Source organism: Camelus dromedarius, chromosome 1, assembly GCF_036321535.1.
Source record: "Camelus dromedarius isolate mCamDro1 chromosome 1, mCamDro1.pat, whole genome shotgun sequence".
Taxonomy (NCBI): Eukaryota; Metazoa; Chordata; class Mammalia; order Artiodactyla; family Camelidae; genus Camelus; species Camelus dromedarius.
The window spans coordinates 113,466,197-113,475,808 of record NC_087436.1 but is presented as its reverse complement, the minus strand read 5'-3'; the positions used below and the strand labels follow the sequence as shown (position 1 = coordinate 113,475,808).

General features: G+C 39.7%; 1 non-coding gene across 1 annotated transcript; it reads left to right on the top strand.

The window, feature by feature from the left end:
• Positions 1-2,171: 2,171 nt before the first annotated feature.
• LOC116149106 (U6 spliceosomal RNA) lies at positions 2,172-2,278 on the top strand. Its single transcript, XR_004132715.1, has one exon. It is a non-coding gene; the product is annotated as a U6 spliceosomal RNA (small nuclear RNA).
• Positions 2,279-9,612: the final 7,334 nt, after the last annotated feature.

Here is a 9,612-nt window from a genome sequence, read left to right as displayed (position 1 = left end):
GATGTGGAGTGGAGGAGGGGAGGAAATGCCGGTAGGGGAACAGCCAGAGACAAGGCCCTAATGTGGGGCCAGATCTGTCCATGAACAAGGTTAGGGACAAGAAGGGGAGGGGGAGGAGGAAGAGAGGTAAGACTGGGCAGACGGTGCAGGGCCATGAGGGCCATGGTAGGATTTCTGTCTTTACTGGGTGACATGAGCAGCCATGGCAGGGCTTCAGCAGGGAATGGCCATGAGCTGTCTCATGTTCCAGCAGGATCTCTCCAGCTGCCATGGTGGGAATTGACTTTAAGTGCACAAAATTAGAGGCAGGAGGAACTTCCAGAAGACCATTGCAGTGATCCTGGGGAGAGAAGCCAGAAGCCTCGGTCAAGAAGGCAATCATGGAGGTGATGAGAGGTGGCTGGATTCTGAACCTATTTTGAAGGCAGAACCAAATTCCTGACAGATTGAGTGTGGTGTCCAAGAGGAAGGGAGGAGTCAGTGATCATTCTAAGGTCAGTGGCCTGAGCCAATAAGGATAATTTGGAGGCCAGTTAAAATTGTGACACTGGGCAAGTCTCTAAACTCCCATTTTCTTCTCTATAAAATGGAGACTAATATCTGTATTATAGGGTTGTTGCAGACATTGAAAAAGATAATACATGCAAAGCATTCAGTCTGTGAAGGGAGTACAGAGGAGGGATAGAAAATCGGCTAAATCTTACAGGATGTGAGAATGTGAACAGAACATCACATTGAGGACTTTTGAGAAACACTGGTTATGGATGGGGTGGAGCAGGGAGTGAGGAAGATGAATAAGGAGACTAAGGTTTCATTCTCATAACAGCTACTAATTGTTATACTACCTTAAGTAAATCTTTTAACCTCACTCTACCTCTATTTCTTAATGTAAAATGAGAGGAGGGCTGCTATGAGATCAGGGGTCTACAAGCAAATCCAACACACGTTTTTGTAAATAAAGTTTTATTGGAACACAGCCATGCTCATTTGTTTCCATATTGTCTAGAGCAGCTTTTCTGCCACAACAGTTGAATAGCTGTAACAGGGACAGTATAGACTTCAACAGAGACTTAAAATGTTAAGTCCATTCTGTCTCTGTTTATCATCTGGCCCTTTACAGACAAAGTTTACAGACCCTTGATCTTGATCATTGTTTTTGACATTGCTATAGACAGACAGCTACGAAATCCTTCTTCAAATGGCATCTTAGTCAGAAGCCTAACATATAATACAGAATCCATGTGGATCTGGCTGGCTGAAGAGTAGGGGTGGGAGTGATGGGTGTCTGTTCCCACCCAGGCTCTGACCTCTCTTACAACTAAGGTAAATGGTGAGGGACCTCTTCTTCATCCCTGTGGTTCCTAAGATCACAGTTTGAAAAGCAGGACTCTAAGATCATCTCTTGGGGCTTTTCCAGGTCTATAATTCCAATAGTCCACAGATTCAATGTTCAAACGAAGTCTAAATAGACTCAGATCAAAAGTGAACAGAATAATGGAAATAACAAGCTTCAGCAAGGAGACCATGCCAAATTAAACTTTCTAAATTGGATAAACTAATACTTGGTTTGGGCCTCAAAACTGTTTTTTCTCATGCATGGGATGTTAATGTAAAGCCAAATTTCAAATCATGTTGTGTCAGATACTTTTAAAAGTTAGAGGCAGCATTTCCACATTCCTGGCAAATCTTCCCCGGAGACAGCTCTATCCTACAGAAGGAAAAGTGGAATATTTGGGTGGAGACAGCCTCTGCCACACAGGAGACAATTTACATAAAAAATACATAGTTGGAGATGATAACAAAATGTTAAATGATCACTATTAATTGATTACCTATAATGGCCCCCTTTGTGCTAAAAATGAAATACTTATTATTTTCACCAAAATGAGCAATAATTGCTCTATATCAATATAAATATAATAATCATTATTTTTGAGATGGGAAAACTTTATTTCAGAGCAATTAAGAAATAATAATGACAGCAGCACTTTTTGAGCATTGATTTTGAAATGGGCTAAAGACTTCACATCCAAGGTTACTCAAGGTTATAAGATGTTGAGCAAAGTTTTAAACCCAGGCTTGCCTGAGTCTAAAGTCCATGCTCTGTCCATTATTAATTCAATCTCTCTTTCATTTTCCATAGTTAAAATGTACATAATAATGCAAGTTGAGTCCTCACTTCGGCAGCACATACACTAAAATTGGAACAATACAGAGAAGATTAGCATGTCCCCTGAGCAAGGATGACATGCAAATTTGTGAAGCGTTCCATATTTTTCTGAAAACTAAAGGAAGACCTCGTGGACCATGTGACATAGGACATTTAGGATAATATATCAAGTTAAATGTCCAGAGAAGGAGTTCAGAGGATCCTTTGTAAAATCTGGTGACTGGCCTTTTCTTCTGTGCTCTTGGCATCCTAAATTTATCTACCCATCACATTCTCTTGAATTTCATATTTGTGTTTAAAAGTGGTTGTGTATGTATGTAAAAAGGAACCATGTATTCTGAGAATTAGTAAAGTGAGAGACATGACGCTACTGAAATAAGGTGAAAAAATAATACAAGTTGATATTTACGGAGTGCTTCCTGTTTGGCAGTCTCAATTATATGCGTTTAATATATACTGATGTATTATAATATATAACCTGAAACATACTGCAGTACCAATATCTTTATATCTAGAATATATATCCATCCACAATCTGTACTGCAGATACGTACCTGTATACAGTACATATATACGCACATACCCAGACCACAACGTCTACACATATAAATAGACACAGCTAGATACATAGAAACATAGGTGTGGGAGGAGGGGAGAGCTCAAGAGATGGAGCACATGCTTAGCAAGCAGAGGTCCTGGGTTCAAGCCCAAGTTCCTCTTCTAAAAACAAATAAATAAACCTAATTACCCCAAAGAAAATAATTTTAAACATTAAAAAAAAAGAAACATATATACATGTAGATACATATAAATACAACATAGATGCATACACATATGGGTACCTGGCATATATCTGTGAGTGTGTGTGTGTAAAAAAACGTGTATCGTATATGTACCGTAATGAATTCTGAATATACATGTGTGTGTATATATGTGTGCACGTATGTATATACACTACATCTCACATCGTTATCATGTGCTTTATACAGATGGAGGAAATGAAGCACAGAGAGGCTGAGGAACTGTTCACAGCCTCACTGTGAACAGCGGCTCCTGCAGACGTGACCCTGGCAGCTAGATGCCACAGCTAGAGCTCTAAGCACAGAGGTCCGCCACCTGTGCTAATTCTCTTGGTTCACAGACCTGTTTGTCTGCCCTGACACCAGACCATGAGGCCTTAAGGACAGGGACCTGGCCGTGTTCACCATCACACTCCCAGGACCCAGCACTGCCCAGCACACTTCAGTACGTGTTTATTAAGTTGAATTGGTGACATTCCAGGAAAACTGCTACCAAGAGTAGGACTAGAGTTTAGAATCTGTGAGGTTAGAGAAGGAGCAACAATCTCTGCCAGAAAAAGAAAATAACCTGGCAATTCAAGAAGCAAAACTGAAGTCCAAGTGTGCGGTGCACTCCTCACTGTCTTTCCGGTGAGCTTGTGCGCTCCTCGCCCAGCCTGCCAGGGAGGCTCTTCCTCCGACCCTCTTCTCGTGTGCATCTCGGCCAAAAATTGCTCAAGGACCCAGGAGACAAGAACATGCTTTTCTTTTTGTGTTGGGAGTTCGGGGACTGTGTCTGAGATGGAGAGAAATCCCAGGTCTTTAGAAGTTCATCTAAATAAAAATGGGGCCTGTGTGAGGAAGGTCTTAGAGTTCCCTAATGAGGTGACACAGACACATAAACATGAAATACATAACTAAGATTTATGAGGGGCTTTAGCTGTCACAAAGCACAGCCACGTACAGCATCCTGGTTAACCTATCCCGACCGGACTCAGCCAGCCCTTACCACTTCTCACCAGGTGAGCAGGCGTGGGTTTTCATTAGGTTGCTGGCTTTTGCTGTTGTGGCTGCTGTCTTTGTTAATTTTTAAGGAACCAATATTTAGACTTTCCGTGAAGATGGTGTATTGAATTCACACTTTGTTTCTCTGTTCCACACAAATAGAAATGAAAGGGGAAAACAAATTACACACTTACACACATACACACACACACACAGATACTGCCAGGAACAAAGTGGTAAAAGATTACCTTTGTTAAATGATGAGTAGAACAAAGACACAAATGAGCGAAAGGGGCTGCAACCCTGTGGCTCCTGGGCTCTGAGCCTGGAGTGGGGCTGAAGGTACAGCTTCTGCAGAGTGACTGAAATAAAACTTAAGCTACCGCCCAAGATGGGGAGCAAGTTTCACTACTCAAAGACAGTGGACAGATATATAGGGTTTTCCCACTTACAAAAAAAAAGGCAAGGAAATGTCTGCTGCCCACCCCCACCTGGAGCTATGAATTTTAGCAAGCTTCAGGCTTGAGAGAGCCCAGAGGACATGGGCACCACTTCTCAAGTAGGACTGGAATCAAGTAGCATGTTGACTTGGAGACTGGATCCACTCCATTCTCATGATTAGTGTGAGGGACAGGATTCCTAAAATACTGGGAGGAGACCTAGGGATCCAAACATGGGCCTGGGAGCCAGGGGAAAGGACTGTCAAGTCATTAGGTAAGGCGGGACTGATACAGATGGAGAGAGAGAGAGAAAATAAATAAGTAAATAATCTCACGTAACTCTAAGCCTAAGCGAGTTCTATTTCCTGGCCAAACCTTAGTGGAATAGAAACCAGGAATCAGAAATGCTAGATAGCTGTGAAGTTGGAGAGACAACAGACCCAAGACTAGGAGGACTGATTAAAGGTGTACACATGAAAGACGCAGTTAGACTTCTAGGGCACCTGCTGTAGCCAAAGTGACATAATTCCTCTTCCCTCTTCACTCACCCCTTGGCCACAGAAGACCGGAATGTTACCACTGAAGACACTGAACCAGAATATTCTGGACTCAGGGGCATCGGGCATAGCAGAGGGAAGGGTGAAGAGCTAAAAATGCTGAAAATGAGAGTCTAGCATCCTTCTTTCCCTAAACTCCCAGAAGGCCATCAGGCAGCCTTATACCCACAGGCAAGAGACTGGATGATTCGGGAACTCCTTAGGAGACTGAAAAGCCCAAGTGAAAAGACCTGGACAATTAGAAATTGCTGGACAATTAGAAATTCTGCGAGGAAATGGCTGAAATTTGCTCCATTGCCCCAGAGTGAAGCTCACCACTCAATAAGCCTTAACCTCATGTGCTGGGCTTTCAATAAGCTTTTACGTGCCTTACTTTTCAATATAAATGGACAGAAAAGAATCACCAATTTTTTGGAGATCACTTGTAATATAATAAACAGACCAACACAATCTTTTTTTAAAGAAACAAACATAAAATTCAGGAAGCAAAAGAAATTAAGGGGAAAAAATATATATATATATATATATATATATATATATATATATATATATATATATATATATATATATATATTCCCAGAGAAGTAAAAGATACTGCATCCATGAAACAGGAACAAACATTATTCAAAAGGAACAGTCACAAAACAAGCAACAACAAGAAAAGACCTCTTCAAAATTAAAAATCAAAATGCATCTGTTCTCAGGAAGAAAGGGAGACTGGGTAAAGGTAGGCACCTAGGTGATGACAAACACCAGGTACACAGTAACAATCTAGAGGGATTTAGCTGTTCTCTCTGAGTAATAAGGAAAGGAAAGGCGATGGGAGAGGAACCCACAGGGTGTTCACCTGTATCTGTGATGGTTTATTTCTTTTAAAAAAACACTTTTTGAAGTAAATATGTCAAAAATGTTAAGATTTGACAAAGCTTTTTGGATACTGTCATATCATTCCTTTTCATATTCTCTGCTTCATATTCATTTTTAAAATATTTCACATAATAAAAATATCAAGTTCATTTTTAAAAGGCCTACTTTTTCACCACAATTCTTCTATTAAGGAAAAAAAAAACATTCTAAGCACACATACATATATAAACAATTAAAAAAATACGTAGAAGACATAAACTTCACTACAAGTTGTTTCCTACTTGGAGCTTTAGTTATTTTAACTTTTACAACAAAATTTCAGAGTCATCAAATAATTAAAGTCTTGACTGCCCCTAATTATTATCCTTGTCATTGCTATGAACCAGCATTAGTTGAACACCTACTGTGTGGCGATAAATGTCAGGCTTTCTTCCAAACAGCATGTTCTAGGTGTCAGTTCACTTGCGCTGTATTGGCTTGTGGATTCTGGATCATTTCCTAAATCTCTGATTCCCTGTGCAAAGGCCAATGCACTTCCCTATTGATTCAAACTGTAGTTGTAGCGAGAAGAATGGAAATAACACTCTTCTCAAATGCATGGGAGTCTGTGAGCACATTGTCTCACTCTCCTTCCAAAAAAAAAACGCCTATTGAGTAATTATAAGTGAGACTGCTGGCTCCAGAGATTTCTGCTTGGCTGAGAACTTCCACTTTTATGACACCAATCACCACCACCAATCCATGTACATAAAAATAGATGCCCCCTCTCTTAAATGCTATGGTAAACTGCTTGCAGGTATCTTAAACCACTTTCCCATCACACCTCCTTCCCTATCCTCCAAATGCCTGTTTACTTATTCATCTGCCCCTAAAGACGGGATCTCTTTAAAGGAAGGTGCACTGTTTTGGTGGTATTTCCAACACATAGCCCAGGGCATGGTACACAGCAGGTGTTCAATAAATACTTTTTTGAATAAGTGAGCAACTGAATGTCAGCCTTATCTCTCTGCCATTGTCCTACATCCTGGTGTTGCTGCTTGGTGACAGCAGAGCCAAGAATGGTGGTCCAAAGCTTTCCCTTATTACCCCTAATTCACACAACCGTGAAACGCTGCAGAATGCACACCCGCCAAAAACGAATTCCTACATGTTCAGTTCACAGTAGGTCATTTGAAATTTGCTGCCACTGAAGTATCAGAATTTAAAGGTTCCAATGACTGGGGAAACAATTCCCATTACCGACAGAAGAGTCACAAGGAACAACATTAAACTAGTTTGGCATGTGGACGATTTAGTGTGAATGATGGATTGTCAGAATTTCTATCTCATCAAAAGAAATAAGCAGAGAAGAACAAAATCTCTGTCCAAATGCTCAGGTACCTCATTCATTTCCTGTTTTTCCAGTAAATTTGCATTAGACCTAACCCTTAATATTTTCACATCTCAGTTCTTATGGGGATATATGAGTCTCCCCAAAGCTTTATGGAGCCAGAGCCTTAAGCATCTGAGGTCACACTGTTCCTGAACCTTTTCTAGCTCATGCACCACTACTGAAAATTCTGAGTTCTATCCATGTTTTATAAGAAGGTAATGAACTGCACACATTTAAGAAAACTGTTACTCTATTTTACCATCTACATTAAGTTTAAGAAATTAAAAATCATGAGTGACATTGTTGATATTATTACTACTGTTCATAGTAGGTTGAATAGTGTCCCCCCAAAATTCACATTCACCTAGAATCTCACAAGGTATTCTTATTTGGAAATAGAGTCTTTGAAAATGTAATTAGTTAAAGATCCCGAGATTAAATCATACGTGATTTAGGGTGGGCCCTAAATCTAATAACTGGAGTCCTTATGAAAGGAGGAGAGGGTACAGAGAGACACAGGGAAAAGGTCATGAGAAACATGGAGGCAGAGATGAGAGTTATGCTACCACATCCCAGGAGCCTCCAGAAGCTAGAAGAAGCAAAGAACCATCCTCCTCCCCTAGAGCGGGGCTGCAGGCCTGCTAGTGTCTTGATTGCAGACCTCTAGCCTCTAGAACTGTGAGAGGATAACTTTCTGTTGTTTCAAGCCACCTGGTTTGTGCTACTTTGTTATGGTGGCCTTAAGGAAACTAAAACATTATTGGTTTTGAAAGCATTGAACTAATAATTGCATCATTGGTTGAAGATGGTAAAAATGTTACACTACTACAAAGGATAATAAGAAACAATTTTATCACTGGGAATAAGGAAGCAGGAATTCTTAGGAAGCATTTGGAAAAGTGATTCCACTTGGCCACAGCCGAGTCCCATGATCTGTGGTAAGTATGGAACACAAAAAAGAACGGTTAGGCGGGGTCATCAGTACTTCTCTCAAATGACCAGCAAAAGGGGGCCAGTTACACACCAGATCAAATGCATTCTCTTAGAAAGAGGTTCTTTTTTACTGATAGAGAAGTTGGGAGTTGCAGGACTCTATCAATGTCCCAGGCATTTTTATATGAACATATCAGGTATTAAGACATAAAAGTCCTAGGTGCCACTAGCACTCCTTGTGGGATCACATGTTCCAGACACTTCTCCAGTGCTGGGTCGTCACCACTGCTGCTGCCTGTTCTGCAGGAGGCACACGCTGGACTGGAAGCTCCAGGAGCACAGGGACTTTTACCCGTTTGTTTGCTGAACAGTGCCTGGCACATACTAGACAATAAATACTTGGTGAATTAAGTCAAACTGAGACTTGCCCAAAGACACACAGCAAGCAAGCAATGAAACCAGGATCCTAGGATATGAACCCAGGTAATATGGCTTTTGAAATCATACTCTTAACCAGTATACCATCCTGCCACTGGCAAGTGGAGATAAATTTCAAAATATTAACTAAACCAGCACTAACCATTTCAGAAAATTTGCAAAATGGATAAAACGTAATAATTACCCAGTAATCTACCACTCGGTTGGTCAGCATTAACATTCTGTGAACATTTCCTCTTGGGGCTTTAATCTCTCTGTGTCACATATATATATTTTTTCCCAGAGGTATAGTCAGACTCTAAACACATGTTCTGCTTTTAAATTTAGCATTATAGCAAATCATATTTCTATGCCATTATGAACTCTTCATAGACAAAATGTTATATATTGCATTGAGAGGTTGTTACCTAATTTACTTCAAGCATTTCCTATTGTTGGACATAGGCTCTTTCCACTGTTTTATGTTTGTTTGTTTGTTTACTACAAATAGTTCTCCAATAAAAATCTTGGTTCATAAACTTTTAACAACATTTATGATAATATTTTTAAATGTCTAATATATTTATATGAAATATAAACTGTAAATAATATTTACAAAAAATAAAATATCTTTAGGATAGGTTCCAAAACAGAAAAAGAAAAAAAAAGGACTTGTGGGTCAAGTGGTATAAAATTTTTAAAGGCTGTTATTACTAATACTGGCAAAATGCTTTCCAAAAGGGTCATACCAATTTATACTCCCACTGGCAATGTATGAAAGTGGGAACAGAATACAGTGGATCTTCTGGACTAAATATACTAGCATATTTACTTACTTCATAAGCAATAAATATCTCATTATTTTAATTTACATTTGCTAGAGGCTGAAATAAAAAGATATATATATACTTACAATATGACCCACCAATTCATTTCCAAAGAAGTACTCAAGAGAAACAAATGTGTCTTCCATACCATGTTTTGTTCATAATACCCAGATACTGGAAACAACTCAATGTCCATCATCAGTAGAATGGATACATCAACTGGAGTATATTCATAAAAGGAAACA